Below are 19747 nucleotides of genomic sequence, written 5' to 3'. Positions count from 1 at the left end.
AGGGCAGGTTATTAAAAGTTAGAGCGAGATATGAAGACATCACTATATGTTTAATAAATGTAAGAAAAAAGACACCAGACAAGTCACAGAGACAGCAACAGAAGAATTGTATATGATGGAGAAAGGCACCAGACAAGTCACAGAGACAGCAACAGAATAATTGTATATGATGGAAAGAGACACCAGACAAGACACAGAGACAGCAACAGAATAATAGGATATGATGGAGAAAGACACCAGACAAGACACAGAGACAGCAACAGGAGAATATGATGGAAAGAGACACCAGACAAGACATAGAGACAACAACAGAAGAATTGTATATGATGGAGAAAGACACCAGACAAGACAGAGAGACAGCAACAGAAGAATAGGATATGATGGAAAGAGACACCAGACAAGACACAGAGACAGCAACACGAGAATTTTATATGATGGAAAGAGACACCAGACAAGACATAGAGACAGCAACAGAAGAATAGGATATGATGGAAAGAGACAGATTTGCTCAATGGCAAGGTCAGGGTTTATGTTTGAAGTTCTTGAGTGGTTTTTGGTAATACACTGGTGTTGTATTCATGGATTTAGCTGTTAAAATTCCTTCCTGCACCCCCCTACTGGCTATGGGCTAAGCCACCAATGTCTTCAAATCCTAGAGGAGAGAGGAGCTGCTACCCCTGGGGATAGAGGAGCTGCTACCCCTGAGGAGAGAGGAGCTGCTACCCCTGGGGAGAGAGGAGCTGCTACCCCTGAGGAGAGAGGAGCTGCTACCCCTTTGGAGAGGAGCTGCTGCCCCTGGAGAGAGAAGAGCTGCTACCCCTGGGGAGAGAGAGGAGCTGCTACCCCTGGGGAGAGAGAGGAGCTGCTACCCCTGGAGAGAGAAGACCTGCTACCCCTGGGGAGAGAGAGGAGCTGCTGCCCCTCGATAGAGAAGAGTTGCTACCCCTGGGGAGAGAGTGGAGCTGCTACCCCTGAGGAGAGAGGAGCTGCTGCCCCTGGGGAGAGAGGAGCTGCTACCCCTGGAGAGAGAAGAGCTGCTACCCCTGGGAGAGAGAGTAGCTGCTGCCCCTCGATAGAGAAGAGTTGCTACCCCTGGGGAGAAAGGATCTGCTACCCCTGGTTAGAGAGGAGCTGCTACCCCTGGGAAGAGAGGAGCTGCTACCCCTGGGGAGAGAGGATCTGCTACCCCTGGAGAAAGAGGAGCTGCTACCCCTGGGGAGAGAGAAGCTGTTACCCCTGGGGAGAGAGAGGAGCTGCTACCCCTGGGGAGAGAGAGGAGCTGCTATCCCTGGGGAGAGAGAGGAGCTGCTACCCATGGGGAGAGAAGCTGATACCCCTGGGTAGAGAGGAGCTGCTACCCCTCATAAAAGAGGAGCTGCTGCCCCTGGGGAGAGAGGAGCTGCTACCTCTGGGGAGAGATGAGCTGCTACCGCTGGGGAGAGAGAGGAGCTGCTACCACTGGGGAGAGAGAGGAGCTGCAACCCCTAGGGAGAGAGAGGAGCTGCTACCCCTGGGGAGAGAGGAGCTGCTACCACTGGGGAGAGAGGAGCTGCTACCACTGGGGAGAGAGGAGCTGCTACCCCTGGGGAGAGAGAGGAGCTGCTACCCCTGGGGAGAGAGGAGCTGCTACCCCTGGGGAGAGGGGAGCTGCTACCACTGGGTAGAGAGGAGCTGCTACCCCTGGGGAGAGAGGAGCTGTTATCCCTGGGGAGAGAGAGGAGCTGCAACCAGGAGAGACTGCGACCCTGCTCGGGAAGAGCTTAACGATTGGTGATTGTTGGAGCACATTTGGCAGGAGCTTCAGTGATGAAGACTGCTGAACTTCAGTGATGAAGACTGCTGAACTTGCTGATGTTTCACAATATGCCATGGCTGTCTCAGTCACCAGGTCTCAACACAATTGAACACAGCCATCAACAAAATCTCCCCTGTAGAGAAGGATGATGAGTCATGATTGAAGGTTGTTTTCCGTTAACAAGGTTAGAAGGTACTGTCATTTCCCCCTGTAGAGAAGGATGATGAGTCATGATTGAAGGTTGTTTTCCGTTAACAAGTTTAGAAGGTACTGTCATTTCCCCCTGTAGAGAAGGATGATGAGTCATGATTGAAGGTTGTTTTCCTTTAACAAGTTTAGAAGGTACTGTCATTTCCCCCTGTAGAGAAGGATGATGAGTCATGTTTGAAGGTTGTTTTCCGTTAACAAGTTTAGAAGGTACTGTCATTTCCCCCTGTAGAGAAGGATGATGAGTCATGTTTGAAGGTTGTTTTCCGTTAACAAGTTTAGAAGGTACTGTCATTTCCCCCTGTAGAGAAGGATGATGAGTCATGTTTTCCGTTAACAAGGTTAGAAGGTACTGTCATTTCCCCCTGTAGAGAAGGATGATGAGTCATGATTGAAGGTTGTTTTCCGTTAACAAGTTTAGAAGGTACTGTCATTTCCCCCTGTAGAGAAGGATGATGAGTCATGTTTTCCGTTAACAAGGTTAGAAGGTACTGTCATTTCCCCCTGTAGAGAAGGATGATGAGTCATGATTGAAGGTTGTTTTCCGTTAACAAGGTTAGAAGGTACTGTCATTTCCCCCTGTAGAGAAGGATGATGAGTCATGTTTTCCGTTAACAAGTTTAGAAGGTACTGTCATTTCCCCCTGTAGAGAAGGATGATGAGTCATGTTTTCCGTTAACAAGTTTAGAAGGTACTGTCATTTCCCCCTGCAGAGAAGGATGATGAGTCATGTTTTCCGTTAACAAGGTTAGAAGGTACTGTCATTTCCCCCTGTAGAGAAGGATGATGAGTCATGTTTTCCTTTAACAAGGTTAGAAGGTACTGTCATTTCCCCATGTAGAGAAGGATGATGAGTCATGTTTTCCGTTAACAAGGTTAGAAGGTACTGTCATTTCCCCTGTAGAGAAGGATGATGAGTCATGTTTTCCGTTAACAAGTTTAGAAGGTACTGTCATTTCCCCTGTAGAGAAGGATGATGAGTCATGATTAGAAGGTTGTTTTCCGTTAACAAGTTTAGAAGGTACTGTCATTTCCCGTGTAGAGAAGGATGATGAGTCATGTTTAGAAGGTTGTTTTCCGTTAACAAGGTTAGAAGGTACTGTCATTTCCCCCTGTAGAGAAGGATGATGAGTCATGATTGAAGGTTGTTTTCCGTTAACAAGGTTAGAAGGTACTGTCATTTCCCCCTGTAGAGAAGGATGATGAGTCATGTTTGAAGGTTGTTTTCCGTTAACAAGTTTAGAAGGTACTGTCATTTCCCCCTGTAGAGAAGGATGAAGAGTCATGTTTTCCGTTAACAAGGTTAGAAGGTACTGTCATTTCCCCCTGTAGAGAAGGATGATGAGTCATGATTGAAGGTTGTTTTCCGTTAACAAGGTTAGAAGGTACTGTCATTTCCCCCTGTAGAGAAGGATGATGAGTCATGTTTTCCGTTAACAAGTTTAGAAGGTACTGTCATTTCCCCCTGTAGAGAAGGATGATGAGTCATGATTGAAGGTTGTTTTCCGTTAACAAGGTTAGAAGGTACTGTCATTTCCCCCTGTAGAGAAGGATGATGAGTCATGTTTTCCGTTAACAAGTTTAGAAGGTACTGTCATTTCCCCCTGTAGAGAAGGATGATGAGTCATGTTTTCCGTTAACAAGTTTAGAAGGTACTGTCATTTCCCCCTGCAGAGAAGGATGATGAGTCATGTTTTCCGTTAACAAGGTTAGAAGGTACTGTCATTTCCCCCTGTAGAGAAGGATGATGAGTCATGTTTTCCTTTAACAAGGTTAGAAGGTACTGTCATTTCCCCATGTAGAGAAGGATGATGAGTCATGTTTTCCGTTAACAAGGTTAGAAGGTACTGTCATTTCCCCTGTAGAGAAGGATGATGAGTCATGTTTTCCGTTAACAAGTTTAGAAGGTACTGTCATTTCCCCTGTAGAGAAGGATGATGAGTAATGATTAGAAGGTTGTTTTCCGTTAACAAGTTTAGAAGGTACTGTCATTTCCCCCTGTAGAGAAGGATGATGAGTCATGTTTGAAGGTTGTTTTCCGTTAACAAGTTTAGAAGGTAATGTCATTTCTCCCTGTAGAGAAGGATGATGAGTCATGTTTAGAAGGTTGTTTTCCGTTAACAAGGTTAGAAGGTACTGTCATTTCCCCCTGTAGAGAAGGATGATGAGTCATGTTTGAAGGTTGTTTTCCGTTAACAAGTTTAGAAGGTACTGTCATTTCCCCCTGTAGAGAAGGATGATGAGTCATGTTTGAAGGTTGTTTTCCGTTAACAAGTTTAGAAGGTACTGTCATTTCCCCCTGTAGAGAAGGATGAAGAGTCATGTTTTCCGTTAACAAGGTTAGAAGGTACTGTCATTTCCCCCTGTAGAGAAGGATGATGAGTCATGATTGAAGGTTGTTTTCCGTTAACAAGGTTAGAAGGTACTGTCATTTCCCCCTGTAGAGAAGGATGATGAGTCATGTTTTCCGTTAACAAGTTTAGAAGGTACTGTCATTTCCCCCTGTAGAGAAGGATGATGAGTCATGATTGAAGGTTGTTTTCCGTTAACAAGGTTAGAAGGTACTGTCATTTCCCCCTGTAGAGAAGGATGATGAGTCATGTTTTCCGTTAACAAGTTTAGAAGGTACTGTCATTTCCCCCTGTAGAGAAGGATGATGAGTCATGTTTTCCGTTAACAAGTTTAGAAGGTACTGTCATTTCCCCCTGCAGAGAAGGATGATGAGTCATGTTTTCCGTTAACAAGGTTAGAAGGTACTGTCATTTCCCCCTGTAGAGAAGGATGATGAGTCATGTTTTCCTTTAACAAGGTTAGAAGGTACTGTCATTTCCCCATGTAGAGAAGGATGATGAGTCATGTTTTCCGTTAACAAGGTTAGAAGGTACTGTCATTTCCCCTGTAGAGAAGGATGATGAGTCATGTTTTCCGTTAACAAGTTTAGAAGGTACTGTCATTTCCCCTGTAGAGAAGGATGATGAGTCATGATTAGAAGGTTGTTTTCCGTTAACAAGTTTAGAAGGTACTGTCATTTCCCGTGTAGAGAGGGATGATGAGTCATGTTTAGAAGGTTGTTTTCCGTTAACAAGGTTAGAAGGTACTGTCATTTCCCCCTGTAGAGAAGGATGATGAGTCATGATTGAAGGTTGTTTTCCGTTAACAAGGTTAGAAGGTACTGTCATTTCCCCCTGTAGAGAAGGATGATGAGTCATGTTTGAAGGTTGTTTTCCGTTAACAAGTTTAGAAGGTACTGTCATTTCCCCCTGTAGAGAAGGATGAAGAGTCATGTTTTCCGTTAACAAGGTTAGAAGGTACTGTCATTTCCCCCTGTAGAGAAGGATGATGAGTCATGATTGAAGGTTGTTTTCCGTTAACAAGGTTAGAAGGTACTGTCATTTCCCCCTGTAGAGAAGGATGATGAGTCATGTTTTCCGTTAACAAGTTTAGAAGGTACTGTCATTTCCCCCTGTAGAGAAGGATGATGAGTCATGTTTTCCGTTAACAAGGTTAGAATGTACTGTCATTTCCCCCTGTAGAGAAGGATGATGAGTCATGTTTTCCTTTAACAAGGTTAGAAGGTACTGTCATTTCCCCCTGTAGAGAAGGATGATGAGTCATGTTTTCCGTTAACAAGGTTAGAAGGTACTGTCATTTCCCCCTGTAGAGAAGGATAATGAGTCATGTTTTCCGTTAACAAGTTTAGAAGGTACTGTAATTTCCCCTGTAGAGAAGGATGATGAGTCATGATTAGAAGGTTGTTTTCCGTTAACAAGTTTAGAAGGTACTGTCATTTCCCCTGTAGAGAAGGATGATGAGTCATGTTTAGAAGGTTGTTTTCCGTTAACAAGGTTAGAAGGTACTGTCATTTCCCACCGTAGAGAAGGATGATGAGTCATGTTTTCCTTTAACAAGGTTAGAAGGTACTGTCATTTCCCCCTGTAGAGAAGGATGATGAGTCATGTTTTCCGTTAACAAGTTTAGAAGGTACTGTAATTTCCCCTGTAGAGAAGGATGATGAGTCATGATTAGAAGGTTGTTTTCCGTTAACAAGTTTAGAAGGTACTGTCATTTCCCCTGTAGAGAAGGATGATGAGTCATGTTTAGAAGGTTGTTTTCCGTTAACAAGGTTAGAAGGTACTGTCATTTCCCCCTGTAGAGAAGGATGATGAGTCATGATTGAAGGTTGTTTTCCGTTAACAAGGTTAGAAGGTACTGTCATTTCCCCCTGTAGAGAAGGATGATGAGTCATGTTTGAAGGTTGTTTTCCGTTAACAAGTTTAGAAGGTACTGTCATTTCCCCCTGTAGAGAAGGATGAAGAGTCATGTTTTCCGTTAACAAGGTTAGAAGGTACTGTCATTTCCCCCTGTAGAGAAGGATGATGAGTCATGATTGAAGGTTGTTTTCCGTTAACAAGGTTAGAAGGTACTGTCATTTCCCCCTGTAGAGAAGGATGATGAGTCATGTTTTCCGTTAACAAGTTTAGAAGGTACTGTCATTTCCCCCTGTAGAGAAGGATGATGAGTCATGTTTTCCGTTAACAAGGTTAGAATGTACTGTCATTTCCCCCTGTAGAGAAGGATGATGAGTCATGTTTTCCTTTCACAAGGTTAGAAGGTACTGTCATTTCCCCCTGTAGAGAAGGATGATGAGTCATGTTTTCCGTTAACAAGGTTAGAAGGTACTGTCATTTCCCCCTGTAGAGAAGGATGATGAGTCATGTTTTCCGTTAACAAGTTTAGAAGGTACTGTAATTTCCCCTGTAGAGAAGGATGATGAGTCATGATTAGAAGGTTGTTTTCCGTTAACAAGTTTAGAAGGTACTGTCATTTCCCCTGTAGAGAAGGATGATGAGTCATGTTTAGAAGGTTGTTTTCCGTTAACAAGGTTAGAAGGTACTGTCATTTCCCACCGTAGAGAAGGATGATGAGTCATGTTTTCCTTTAACAAGGTTAGAAGGTACTGTCATTTCCCCCTGTAGAGAAGGATGATGAGTCATGTTTTCCGTTAACAAGGTTAGAAGGTACTGTCATTTCCCCCTGTAGAGAAGGATGATGAGTCATGTTTTCCGTTAACAAGTTTAGAAGGTACTGTAATTTCCCCTGTAGAGAAGGATGATGAGTCATGATTAGAAGGTTGTTTTCCGTTAACAAGTTTAGAAGGTACTGTCATTTCCCCTGTAGAGAAGGATGATGAGTCATGTTTAGAAGGTTGTTTTCCATTAACAAGGTTAGAAGGTACTGTCATTTCCCCCTGTAGAGAAGGATGATGAGTCATGTTTTCCGTTAACAAGTTTAGAAGGTACTGTCATTTCCCCTGTAGAGAAGGATGATGAGTCATGATTGAAGGTTGTTTTCCGTTAACAAGTTTAGAAGGTACTGTCATTTCCCCTGTAGAGAAGGATGATGAGTCATGTTTAGAAGGTTGTTTTCCGTTAACAAGGTTAGAAGGTACTGTCATTTCCCCCTCTAGAGAAGGATGATGAGTCATGATTGAAGGTTGTTTTCCGTTAACAAGGTTAGAAGGTAATAACATTGAAAATACCAACTTTTTGAAGGGTTTGTTCTTGCATGGTGCCGCAGAATTCTATGGCACGTTATTTAAGTGTCAGCCGCTGTTACCATTAGTGCTAGTTAGTGCTAGTGTTAATGCTAGTTAGTGCTAGTGTTAATGCTAGTTTGACCACCAGAGGGAGGATGTCTTTGAGAATCATTCGATAGCCTTCAATCGTGTCAGTACTAGAGAATTTAAAACCTTATTTTGTAAGAACATAGTATATGGGACTGATTTTAAGACATTTTTCTTAAATAATTTGATTACAATTATGCTCTTTCTATGCCAAGAAAAATGAAAAACCTTCTGGGTTTCAATTAGGATAGAAAATATGGTGCTGTACAACGTGACGGTTGGGAACAGGCAACAGAACTAAGAGAATAACATTTCCATACCATATTGTATAATTGTAGTCTAACCAACACCCCAAAAGAGATTCAATGAAAATAAAAATCTCCTAGATTTATCAAGACCAGTCCCCATGCTTGTCTCAGAGCAGCGTCTAACAGTGCTAAAATAGTTAAAATCCTACTGCTTCTATCTTCAATATGTTCTTTAAATAAATAAGACCGACACCACTTTTAACAGCACATTACTCAACACTAGAGAGATATAATGATATTTTTCAGATTATTTAGTTGTCAACTAAACAAAAGTGAGTGATTGTAATCTGAATAAAGGCCAAAATAATATTTATAAAGGCCAAATGATTGATTTCTGTTTTTAGAGGGAGAGAAGAACATCCCGGCCAGCCCAAACCTCCCCTGACCCGGATGACACTTGATACAGCCAACCTAACTAAGAAATACATTTGACGATATAATTGTCCCCCTACCCTTCTAGGCAAGTCTATTGTTCTGCTAATAGACAAGTCTATTGTTCTGCTAATAGCCCTGCTAATATACAAGTCTATTGTTTTACTAATAGCCCTGCTGATAGACAAGCCTAGTGTTCTGCTAATAGACAAGTCTATTGTTCTGCTAATAACCCTGCTAATAGACAAGTCTATTGTTCTGCTAATAGACAAGTCTATTGTTCTGCTAATAGCCCTGCCAATAGACAAGTCTATTGTTCTGCTAATAGCCCTGCTAATAGACAAGTCTATTGTTCTGCTAATAGACAAGTCTATTGTTCTGCTAATAGCCCTGCTAATATACAAGTCTATTGTTCTGCTAATAGCCCTGCTAATATACAAGTATATTGTTCTGCTAATAGCCCTGCTAATAGACAAGTCTATTGTTCTGCTAATAGCCCTGCTAATAGACAAGTCTATTGTTCTGCTAATAGCCCTGCTAATAGACAAGTCTATTGTTCTGCTAATAGACCAGTCTAGTGTTCTGCTAATAGCCCTGCTAATAGACAAGTCTATTGTTCTGCTAATAGCCCTGCTAATATACAAGTCTATTGTTCTGCTAACAGCCATAATGGAACTGTACTAGTATTTTCCAGAAAGCAACAATTTGTTTACCTTCATTAGACAACTTGTTCCAATATTTCATTAAATCAGTGATATTTATTACCATAGTAATTCATTATGGATCCATAACTAAATCAACATCTGCATTTTGAAAGAGTATTTTTTAATCACTATTTTATTAACAAAATGTGTTTACTTGTTTATTGGCCTACTGTGTAGTCTACAATACATACTGTAGTTAACATGGGAAAGTGGCTAATTCCTTGCCTAAGGGAGAGCAGGCCATGTCTGTACTACAGAATGTGGGGCACGCAGGAGACCGGGTTCAAATCCCTGTTGGGGAGGAAGGTGTCGTACTGTCCTTATGAATAGGAGTTTGTTCTTAACTGATTCTGTATGTGTTATTTCATTGTGGTGATCTCTTCACTATTATTCTACAATATAGAAAATAGTTAAAATATAGAAAAATCCTGGAATGAGTAGGTGTGTCCAAACTTTTGACTGGTACTTGCTGGAACCGAAAATGAAGGTTGGCAGTTCAGTACTGGGCTATTTACAAGGAACGAGTAGGCTGTCCATGCAGCCTGGAGCCTGGACACACACACACACACACACACACACCCACACACACACACACCCACACACACTCCCACCCACACACACACACCCACACACACACACACACACACACACACACCCACACACACACACACCCACCCACACACACTCCCACCCACACACCCACACACACACACACCCACACACACACACACACACCCACACACACACACACACACACACACACACACACTCCCACCCACACACACACACACACACACACACAGGGCCAAAGGAAGAGCTGTCATTCATTCATACAATTTTATATTTAAAACCCGTTTATTTTTCCTTCTTAACTTTATTACATGAATGTAAACATATTGCAATTATTAAAAGTTTACAATACAATATTAAAAATATACCAGAATGTTTTGAACATTTTTATTTTTTTTACCTTTATATAAATCATACATATTATTTCCCAACACTTTAATAAATGTTTATATGTATAAATATGTTTTTTAAATGTGTTTGTCTTAGAAAGAATGCCTTAGGACCTGGCTCTCTCTCTCTGCGTACAACCTAACACCATGCCTCACACCCACACAGAGGGCCTTAGGATTTTTTTTTTATTTTACCAGGCAAGTCAGTTAAGAACAAATTCTTATTTTCAATGACGGCCTGGGAACAGTGGGTTAACTGCCTGTTCAGGGGCAGAACGACAGATTTGTACCTTGTCAGCTCGGGGGTTTGAACTCGCAACCTTCCGGTTACTAGTCCAACGCTCTAACCACTAGGCTACCCTGCCGCCCCATGTTTAAATTCTGTCGTTAAAAAATGCATGCATATTACACGTTATTATTTAACAATACAACATAACACATGTTTATATAGTGAGGTCTGCACAACGCATCACCAGGGGCAAACTACCTGCCTTCCAAGACACCTACACCACCCGATGTCACAGGGAGGCCAAAAATATCTTCAAGGACAACAACCACCAGTGCCACTACCTGTTCACCCCGCTATCATCCAGGAGGCGAGGTCAGAACAGGTGTATCAAAGCTGGGACCAAAAACAGCTTCTATCTTAAGGCCTACAGACTCTTGTGCCTAGGGGGCAGTATTTTCATTTTTGGAAAAATAATGTTCCTAAAGTAAACGGGATATTTTGTCAGGACAAGATGCTAGAATATGCATATAATTGACAGATTAGGATAGAAAACACTCTAAAGTTTCCAAAACTGTATAAATATTGTCTGTGAGTATAAGCGAACTGATATTGCAGGCGAAAGCCTGAGAAAAATCCAATCTGGAAATGCCTCATGTTTTGAAAGCTCTGCCTTCCAATGCGTCCCTATTGAGCAGTGAATGGGCTATCAACCAGATTACTTTTTCTACGTATTCCCCAAGGTGTCTACAGCATTGTGACGTGGTTTTACGCCTTTATGTTGAAGAATACCCGTAAGCGGCTACATTGTGTAAGTGGTCACCTGATGGCTCTCAGAGTGATTCTTGCGTAAAATACGGAGGTAGCCATTTTTCCAATTGGTCCTACTGAAAAACCAATTGTCCCGGTGGATATATTATCGAATAGATATTTGAAAACACCTTGAGGATTGATTATAAAACAAAGTTTGCCATGTTTCTGTCAATATTATGGAGCTAATTTGGAATATTTTTCGGCGTTGTCGTGACCGGAAATCGATTTCTCAGCCAAACGTGAAGAACAAATGGAGCTATTTCGCCTACAAAAATAATATTTTTGGAAAAAAAGAACATTGGCTATCTAACTGGGAGTCTCGTGAGTGAAAACATCCGAAGCTCATCAAAGGTAAACAATTTAATTTGATTGCTTTTCTGATTTTGGTGACCAAGTTACCTGCTGCTAGCTGGACATAATGCTATGCTAGGCTATCGATACATTTACACAAATGCTTGTCTTGCTTTGGCTGTAAAGCATATTTTGAAAATCTGAGATGACAGGGTGATTAACAAAAGGCTAAGCTTTGTCTCAATATATCTCACTTGTGATTTTCATGAATAGGAATATTTTCTAGTAATATCTATGTCCGTTGCGTTATGCTAATTAGTGTCAGTCAATGATTACGCTCCTGGATCCGGGATGGGGTGTCACAAGACAGCCTGCACTAACATTGAGTGGCGGCTGCCAACATACTGAGTCAAATCTCTAGCCACTTTAAATAATTAAAAATTGGATGTAATAAATGTATCACTGGTCACTTAAAACTTCTTAGGGACAGTGGGCAGTATTCGGAAGTTTGGATGACTTGAGGTGCCCAAAGTAAACTGCCTCTTACTCAGGCCCAGAAGCTAGAATATGCAAATTCATGGTAGTATTGGACAGCAAACACTCTAAAGTTTCTAAAACTGCTAAAATAATGTCTGTGAGTATAACATAACTGATTTGGCGGGCGAAACCTCGAGGACAATCTATCCAGAAAAAAAAAATTGAGGTCATAGGATTTTCCAATTCTTTTCTATGGGGAAGCCAAATTATTAGGACCCAGATTGCAGTTCCTATGGCTTCCACTAGATGTCAACATTCTTTAGAAATTGTTGTATGTTTTCTTTTTTTTTAAACCTCTCTGATCTCCCAAACCCGGATCCGGTATCGTGACTACAGCCTCAAGCTCATTACCATAACGCAACGTTAACTATTCATGAAAATCGCAAATTAAATGAAATAAATATGCCATCTCGCAAGCTTAGCCTTTTGTAAACAAAACTGTCATCTCAGATTTTCAAAATATGCTTCTCAACCATAGGAAAACAATAATTTGTGTAACAGTAGCTAGCAAACAAAGGATTTAGCGTTAGCATTAGCGTTAGCATCCAGCACGCAACATTTCAACAAAAACATAAAAGCCTTCAAATAAAATCATTTACCTTTGAAGAACTTCTGATGTTTTCAATGACGATACTCTCAGTTGGATAGCAGATGCTCAGATTTCCAAAAAGATTCTTTGTGTATTAGAAATAGCTCCGTTTTATACATCACATTTGGCTACCAAAAAAAACCCGAAAATTCAGTCCTCAAAACGCGAACTTTTTTCCAAATTAACTCCATAATATCGACTGAAAACATGGCAAACGTTGTTTAGAATCAATCATCAAGGTGTTTTTCACATATCTCTTCATTGATACATCGTTCTTGGACACATGCTTTCTCCCCTGAATCAAATGGTAAAGTGGAAGCAGCTGGCAATTGCGCACCGAATTCGACGCAGGACACCAGGCGGACACTTGGAAAATGTAGTCTCTTATGGTCAATCTTCCAATGATATGCCTACAAATACGTCACAATGCTGCTAAGACCTTGGGCGAACGACAGAAAGTGTAGGCTCATTCGTTGCGCAATCACAGCCATATAAGGAGAGAATGGAAAACAGAGCTTCAGAAATTCTGCTAATTCCTGGGTGATGCATCATCTTGGTTTCGCCTGTAGAATGAGTTCTGGGGCACTTACAGACAAAATCTTTGCAGATTCTGAAACTTCAGAGTGTTTTCTTTCCAAACCTGTCAAGAATATGCATAGTCGAGCATCTTTTCGTGACAAAATATTGCGCTTAAAACGGGAACGTTTTTTATCCAAAAATGAAATAGCGCCCCTAGAGATCTAAGAGGTTAAATGAAGAAGTAGTCGTATTCTTTCTAAGTGTCACTCAGGTGGACTCTAGTCTTTTGGTGCGTGAATTAGAGCGCATTCCTCGTTGTTTTTCTCTGGTATTGGAAACAGATTATTCCGTCTTAAATTTGATTGATTATTTACATTTTAGGGAACCTGAGGTTTGATTAGAAACGTTGTTTGAAATGTTTGGATCAAGTTTACAGGATGTCCATAAAAGGGCATACCACGTGATACATAAACACTCACTCCATAGCGTGAGAACATCCGGACAGGATAACCATAAAAGGGCATAACCACATGATACATAAAATAGGTCATCAATCACTTTTCGACACATGCCGTCTACTGTATTCTCTCTGTAGCGTATGTGTTAATAAAGGGAAAGGGAAGTGACATCACTATATGTTTAATAAATGTATGTGCCCCAGTAGTGGCAGTTCAGAGGTTATGTTTTTTAGAGACATTATCAAATACCATTGAGAAATGTAATACTGAGGATGATGTATTTCTTGCTGGGGATTTTAACTGCACAGTCAGTGATTTAGATAGAAATCACTAAGAACCTCATAGAGCCTCAAGGACTTTTTAAACGCCTTATTGTAACACATGAACTATGTGATATTTGACGGAGTCAAAATGGCGGCATGAGACAGTACACATGCTTATGTGAGAGAGAACACCATCTCTCTGGCCAGGTTAGATAGGTTTTATTGTTTGAGCATCAATCTCAGGTCTGTAAATCAAGTGTGATAACCCCAGTGGGATTTTCTGATCATTGTTTAGTAACAGAGGTGGTGTACATTAACGCTGTAAAACCCATAAGTGCACATTGACATTTTAAAATAACTTTATTGAATGACACTCACTTCAGGAAATGTTTAAGATTTTTCTGGGAGAGGTGGAGGTCTGAAGAGGACAGTTTTGTATCTCTTCAACAGTGGTGGGTTATAGGGAACATCCAGATTCAACCATTCTGTATTCAATACACAATGAATGTCACCAGAGATATCACCAGATCAATGAACACCCTAGAGTCTGAAATAGTGGAACTCCTGACGTTAGTTGAGACCACAGGAGATTAAGGCCATATTCAGGCACTCAAGAGGGGGAAAAAAAGTGAGAAGTACGTTTCAGGGAATCTCTGAAATGGATGCCTCATCCAAATGTGTCTTTGGTTTAGAGAAAAAATAATGGACAAAGAAGAATTATTCATTGCCTCAAAACAGTTGTTGGACAGGAGCTCTCTAGCCCAAGTGGAATTAGAATGAGGACAGGAGCTCACTAGAGGACAGGAGCTCACTAGCCCAAGTGGAATTAGAAAGAGGACAGTAGATCACTAGAGGACAGGAGCTCACTAGCCCAAGTGGAATTAGAAAGAGGACAGTAGATCACTAGAGGACAGGAGATCACTAGAGGACAGGAGCTCACTAGCCCAAGTGGAATTAGAAAGAGGACAGTAGAGTTCTAAGCTGAGCTCTACCAGTGGAATTAGAAAGAGGACAGCAACGAGAGAGAGAGAGAGAGAGAGCGAGAGAGAGTCAACAATAGTTTTACCAGAGGGTTCATACCGTTAAGCCGCAGAAGGGCTGTCCTCACCTTACTGCCAGAAAAGGGTGACCCTATGGAGGTGAAGAACTGGAGGCCGGTGGCCTTAATGTGCACTGACTATAATATATTGTCCAAGGCTTTGTCCACCAGGCTGAGGGAGGTGATGGGGCAAATCCTATGGACCAGTCCAACTGTGTTCCCAGCAGGCATATAGGGGATAACATTTCACATCATACAGACCAGTCCTACTGTGTTCCCGGCAGGCAGATAGGGGATAACATTTCCCTGATTCTGGATGTTCTGGACTTCTTGAGGGCTGTTGGGTTGAATGCTGGTCTAATTTCAATTGATGAGGAAAAGGCATTTGACCAAGTTGAACATCAATACCTCTATGTCCACTTTGGAGGCTTTTGGTTTCAGCTCTGGTTTTATTGCCATGATCAGGGTGATATTGAAAGTGTATTGAAAGTTAACGGTGGCTTGAGTGCTCCTCAAAAAAAACGTGTAGAGGAACTAGACATGGGTGTTCTTTGTCAGGAATGTTAAATGCCATCGCTATAGAGCCACTACTAAATAGCATTAGAAGTCACATTGAAGGGGTGAACCTTTCAGAGGATATTCCTCCTATTGGTCTCTCAGCATGGGGTGAACCTTTCAGAGGATATTCCTCCTACTGGTCTCTCAGCATGGGGTGAACCTTTCAGAGGATATCCCTCCTATTGGTCTCTCAGCATGGGGTGAACCTTTCAGAGGATATTCCTCCTACTGGTCTCTCAGCATGATGATGGAGTTACTACGGTGAAACATTAAGTGGAGGTGGATAGTTTGAGTCTCATAGTTGATCGGTTTAGCAAGGTGAGACACTAGCGTCTCACCTAGCCAACAGGAAATGGAAATGCGCAACGCCAAATGCTAATAGTCCTCGATAAAACTCAAACTTTCATTAAAACACACATGCAGGGTACTCAATTAAAGCTACACTCGTGAATCTAGCCAACATGTCAGATTTTAAAAATGCTTTTCGGCAAAAGCATGAGAAGCTATTATCTGATAGCATGCACCCCCCCCCCCCCCCCCCCCCCCGAAATACCTGAAGGGGACGTAAACAAAATAATTAGCGTAGCCGGCGCTACACAAAATGCAGAAATAAAATATTAAACATTCATTACCTTTGACAAGCTTCTTTGTTGGCACTCCAATATGTCCCATTAACATCACAATTGGGACTTTTTTCGATTAAATCCGTCCATGTTTACCCAAAATGTCCATTTATGAAGCCCGTCTGATCCAGAAAAAAACAGCTTTCCAAAACGCAACGTAATTTTTTTTAATTAAAAAAGTTGCCTATAAACTTTGCCAAAACACTTCAAACTACTTTTGTAATCCAACTTTAGGTATTTGTAAACGTTAATAATCGATCAAATTGATCACGGGGCGATCTGTATTCAATAGCAGCAAGTCTTGAAATCATGGTCGATATTCTCTCTTTTATAACTTCCCCCGGTGTACCCGATGACAGGAAGTGCCTATTTCTCATTTCAACAAGGATTAACTTCAACCCAATTGCCAAGACTGGCGACATCGTGTGGAAGCTGTAGGACCTGTAAACTGGGCGCTATCTATTTTCCCTTGCCATAGACAATACAGAGAACTGGCGGAGGGATATTTATATATTTTTTGTGAACAGTTTTTCCTTGGGGTTTTGCCTGCTACACACATTCTGTTATAGTCACAGACATGATTTAACCAGTTTTTGAAACTTCAGGAGTGTTTTCTATCCACACATACTAATCATCTGCATATACTATATTCCTGGCATGAGTAGCAGGACGTTGAAACTTTGCACGATTTTTAACAAAAAGTAAAAAAAAAAATTAACCCGTTCTTTAAGAGGTTTTAAGGGAATATCCTGCAACCTGTCAAGGACACTGGTTCCCTCTTGGGAACTTTTTACAGAAATTGCCTAATATGTCACTATTAAACATATTTAACTTCAATTAAATCAGAAGTGCAGCACACCAAATGAAAGCTAAACCTCTTGCTAATCTAGACACCATGTCAGATTTCAAAAAAACTTCCAGCAAATCCGCTTATCGATCAGTAGACAACACATTGGGTACAGTTACAGCAAAGTAGATTTTTCACAAAAGTCAAAAATAGCAATAAAATTAATCAATTACCTTTGAATATCTTCTTCTTTTGGCAACACTAAGGGTCACGACGAAACAGTAAAGGGTTGTTTTGTTCATAGAATCCATTTCTATAGCCTAACCTAAACATTTTGTAAATGGCTTGTGTCGTCAATTTTGTGTCCTCCAACTTTGGATGTAACGTTCGATGTAATTACTCAATCTAAACTGACGTTTATCAAGTCCTGTTTGGTGTCGATGCAGTCCTCTGTTTGTTAGTAGAACAACCCCAACGCATGGTTATTTTCTGGGACATATTGACCGAAAGGAAGTGATTTGAACGCAGCAAACAATGACCTATTTGCGCACCATTGATTGGATCGGTTCTTCATTGATTGACTGTATTTCGGACCAATTACCACTGATCCTCTTGAAATTTACTTGGTTAGATAGCCAATGAGCTCAGGTAAACGACACCATGTGATGGTTCTATCAAAGAAGCCTATCTGTTGTGGGAAAGCCGTGCGTATCGACAGCCATTCTCAATTGAAAATTATTCAGGATGCACGAACTGTGGTTACGCGCAGCATTTCTTTTGGAGAGCAGTTTGAAAGAGTAAATATGGCAAGTAAATCTTTAAAATCAAAGACCAAGACAAAGTACACAGATGTACACGATGTAATTGATGAGATTTGTCGAGAAAGTGACACTGAAATTGTACAAGATGAGACAGACAGTGACCAATCTTTTGACTCTTTAGCTGAGGCTATGTTCTTAGATGGAGAAGATTCTGTTTTGGATCGGTGAGTAACGTTGTTTGAAAATATAATATCACATATTATTCATTTGAGTTGTTTGAGATATTTATATTTTATTTGCCATATATAAAAATATGACTAGGACATGAAATAAAGTACATATAAGTATAATGAAATGTATACAGTAAACATTGCTCTACATTTTGGGTGTATGTCTGTGGCCCTGTATATAGCATGGGTTCTTTTTAGATGAGAGGCCTGTAATATAGCATGGGTTCTTTTTAGCTAGGAGGCCTGTATATAGCATGGGTTCTTTTTAGATGAGAGGCCTGTAATATAGCATGGGTTCTTTTTAGATGAGAGGCCTGTAATATAGCATGGGTTCTTTTTAGCTAGGAGGCCTGTATATAGCATGGGTTCTTTTTAGCTAGGAGGCCTGTATATAGCATGGGTTCTTTTTAGCTAGGAGGCCTGTATATAGCATGGGTTCTTTTTAGCTAGGAGGCCTGTATATGGCATGGGTTCTTTTTAGCTAGGAGGCCTGTATATAGCATGGGTTATTTTTAGATGAGAGGCCTGTAATATAGCATGGGTTCTTTTTAGCTAGGAGGCCTGTATATGGCATGGGTTCTTTTAGCTAGGAGGCCTGTATATAGCATGGGTTATTTTTAGCTAGGAGGCCTGTATATAGCATGGGTTCTTTTTTAGCTAGGAGGCCTGTATATAGCATGGGTTCTTTTTACATGTGTTTTATCTAAACATGAAATGAACAACACCTCACTTACTCTGTATGTAATCTGTGTCTGTTTGTCTGTCTTTATTTCAGTCCCAGTGATTCTGATTGGGAGCCCATACTACCTAGAAGCAAATCCCCCACTGAGGCTGGTCCATCCAGCCGGAGCCATCCTGTCTCTGGCACCACACCTACCCCCGCCCGGCCATCAAGAGGTGTGAAGCCGGTGACAAAGAAGCGGAGGAAGGGAAGTGTGGAACCTGCTGGCAGAGTGGAGGAGGATCGTTGGCACTCTGTGCTGGAGGAGGATGTGGCCCCACCCCCTCCACTTTTCAGACCAAAGAGACCACCAGGTCCTCAGCTGGACATGACCTCTAAGTACAGCCCCATTCAACTTTTTCAGTTGTTTTTTACCACACGAGTTGTTGATTCCCTGGTTTTGAACACAAATAGGAACGGAGCTAATAGGCAGGAAGGCCAGAAAGAGGCATGGAAGCCCATTTCCATGTCAGATCTTTTTTGTTTCTTTTCTATGGTCATTTACATGGGTCTAATAAAGCTAAAAACCCTGAAAGACTACTGGAAAACTGAATCACTATATCAACTGCCTTTTCCCTCCACGGTCATGTCATGCAAAAAGTTTTTGACAATTTCACGGGCAATTCATATCAGTGACCCAGAAGTTGATAAGGTCAATGAGATGAAACGAGGCACGGCGGGGTTTGATAAGCTATGCAAAATTAAACCGCTCTACCTCGACATCATTGAGGCCTGCAAAACCTATTTTCAGCCTGGCCAGAACCTTTCCATAGATGAGAGAATGGTAGCCTCAAAGGCCAGAATTGGCCTGAAACAGTACATGCGTAACAAACCGACTAAATGGGGTTACAAACTGTTTGTTTTGGCCGATTCTGCGTGTGCATACACGTGCAATTTTTTTGTCTATGAAGGGAAGAACAGTTGTGCTACCGGGAAGGGACTGAGCTATGACTCGGTTATGCAGCTATTAGATTTTCAGCTGCTAGGGAAGGGCTACAAACTGTTTGTGGATAACTTCTACACAAGCCCTACCCTGTTTGCAGACCTGAGAAAGCTGTAGATGTGGGCCTGTGGCACCATCCGTTCCAACAGAGTGGGCTTTCCAAAAACTAGGGTGAACGACATGCCTAGGCGGGCTGAGTGGGGGACCATGCGATGGATCCGACAAGATGGCCTGCTGTTTGTGAAGTGGATGGACACAAGAGAGGTGGTGATGTGCTCCACTATACACAAGTCCTTCACTGGTGATCGCGTCGCCAGGCGTGTGAAGGACGCTACTGGGGCATGAATCACAAAAAATGTCCCCATTCCAACAGCAGTGAAGGACTACAATAAAAGCATAGGAGGAGTCGACCTGTCAGATG

The sequence above is a fragment of the Oncorhynchus clarkii genome, chromosome 12 (genome assembly GCF_045791955.1).
Source record: "Oncorhynchus clarkii lewisi isolate Uvic-CL-2024 chromosome 12, UVic_Ocla_1.0, whole genome shotgun sequence".
Lineage (NCBI taxonomy): Eukaryota > Metazoa > Chordata > Actinopteri > Salmoniformes > Salmonidae > Oncorhynchus > Oncorhynchus clarkii.
This window is presented reverse-complemented; position numbering follows the sequence as displayed.